Below are 2663 nucleotides of genomic sequence, written 5' to 3'. Positions count from 1 at the left end.
ATTTAAGGGATTTTATCACCTTTTACCCATATTTATTCAATGAAATAGCATGGTTTTGTAAATTCCCCTTTAATTGTGCTTAAAAGTGAACACATGCTTTTTAGGACTTAGAATAGCTAAATTTAATTCACCTTGATTCTATTAGATGCCTTGATATGTTTGTTAAGTGATTTCAGGTTTAGGAGGCAAAGATTGGATCAAGGGAATGAAGGAAAAGCATGTAAAAATGGAGAACTCATGAAGAAATGAAGGAATCGCAAAAGCTGTCAAGCCGACCTCTTCGCACTCAATCGACCATAACTTGAGCTACAGAGGTCCAAATGATGTGGTTCCAATTGTGTTGGAAAGCTAATATCCAGGGCTTCGAAATGATATAAGATTTGCCATAGTTTCATCACGTTTAGGGGGGCTTACGTACCGATTTTCACGTGATTCATTAAAAGCAAATTAGTGGCCAGCGAATTCTAAAGCCTTGTGGGCCCAATCCAACTCATTTCTAATGCTATTTAACCCAAGGATTGAAGGGGGATGAGACATCTAGCCATTAGTTTAGTTTTATTTCAGTTTTATGAGGCTTTAGTTAGTTTCTAGAGAGAGAAGCTCTCTCTTCTCTCTTGAATTAAGAGTAGGATAGATCTAGATTAGGAACTCTTAGATCTAGTTTAATTTCATGCTTTGATTTACTTTTCTCTTGCAATTCTTCTTCTTCTACCTTTCCTCTTTCTAGTTTTGCATTTAATTCATGTAATTCTCTACTTTTATGTTGATGCACTTTTGTTTCTTCTATTTTTCTTTAATACAATTTATGATTCATGTTCCTTTATTGTTCATTTGATTTGTTGTTGTTTAATTCCTTGCAATTGAGAAGTGTAGATTTACTTTCCTTGCACTTTTTACTATGCTTTCCTTTCATGCCTTCCAAGTATTTGATAAAATGCTTGGTTGGATTTTAGAGTAGAATTTTAGTGCTCTTGGCTTGGGAAGGTAACTTAGGAACTCTTGAGTTGCTAATGTCCAAGTGATTGACGATTGGGAGCCATTAGCTCTAGATCTCACTAATTGATTTGGTGGAGAACTAGGACTTATGGACTTGGATTGATATAGCTCACTTGACTTTCCTCTACTATTAGTTAGAGGTTAACTTAGTGGGATTGATCCTTGCCAATTCTCATGTTGTGGTTAGTGATTAGGATAGAGATCCTTGACCACCAAACCTTGCCAAGACCTTTTTAGCAATTAGTTTACTTTCTTGTCATTTACCTTTCATGTCTCTTATCAAAAACCCCAAAACATACCTCATAACCGATAACAAGAACACTTTATTGCAATTCCTAGGGAGAACGACCCGAGGTTCAATACTTCGGTTTATAAATTTAGGGGTTTGTTACTTGTGATAACCAAATTTTTGTATGAAAGGACTATTGTTGGTTTAGAAACTATACTTGCAACGAGATTTCATTTGTGAAATTCTAAACCGTCAAAAGTCCAATCATCAGGATCCACGTCATCATCATCATCATCATCATCATAATCATCATCATCCCACAGTACATCCTTCACACCATCCGAGGCTCCACCCTCTCCGGAAACTAGGACTATAACAGGAGTACCAGCCATAGCAATTGCAAGCTCACCGAATGGTCAAGTATTACATATTTCTCCGTCACGATTGTGATTTCAATCAACTGCGAAGGACAGAGACGCAATCAAAACTGTCTCAAGTGCACCACAGGCATAGATGATGAGACACCAAGAAGCATTGAACTAGAGCAGCCTGGCATTGTTGAAGGTTGATGATTTTGGTTCGAACCTCCTAAACTATAGGCCATGTCTAAAAGCTGGGCCAATAGCTCAAGGGTCCTCACCTCAGGAAACTAACAATGACAATGGAATAGAACTTGAAAATCTTTGTCACTGCCTATGACAAATGAATCGTACTTTACATCATCCCACAATACAGAAATCAGAATTCTATAGAATAACTTCTTCACCTGTTTCACACCATGCATCCCTAGTTTTTGGATTATAGTATTCTGAAACTCGATAAAACTTGTTGAATGTTTGAGAAAAATACTAAGCGGATCCTTATTAGTAAATTTAATTCCATATCGCATTTTTTCTTAATAAACGCTCTATAGTGCTCTGAACTAAAAAATACCATCACTGGCCATTTTGAGTCCCACTATGATGAGCAATTCACGTTCAGCTCCTACATGAATACGTTGGTATCATACTAAATTGAATTCTTTAAATTCAATTTATATATAGCTCAATGCATACTAATTCGAACATAATGGATTCTATTTACCCTTGGCCACCATTGAGCATAAATCAAATTACATGTAATTCGAATCATAATGATTCGATTTAGTGCTATGAGGGCTAATTTGAATTTGATGAATTCGATTTATACTTAAATCCGGATTTTCATGTATTTTGAACACACTTGTTTCGATATAGTACTATAATGTGTAATTTGAATTCTATTAATTCGATTTATATAAAGATATAATTGAAGACATCTAGTAATGTTATTTGTTTTGGGAGATTCGTATAATATTGGCATTGCTCGGGTTTATATACATGTTTTACCCTAAAAGAACCATTGAATAATTGTGGGCTCAAAAGAAAATAATCATAATAAAAAAATAATTAACCTATGT

The sequence above is a fragment of the Arachis ipaensis genome, chromosome B06 (assembly GCF_000816755.2).
Source record: "Arachis ipaensis cultivar K30076 chromosome B06, Araip1.1, whole genome shotgun sequence".
Lineage (NCBI taxonomy): Eukaryota > Viridiplantae > Streptophyta > Magnoliopsida > Fabales > Fabaceae > Arachis > Arachis ipaensis.
This window is presented reverse-complemented; position numbering follows the sequence as displayed.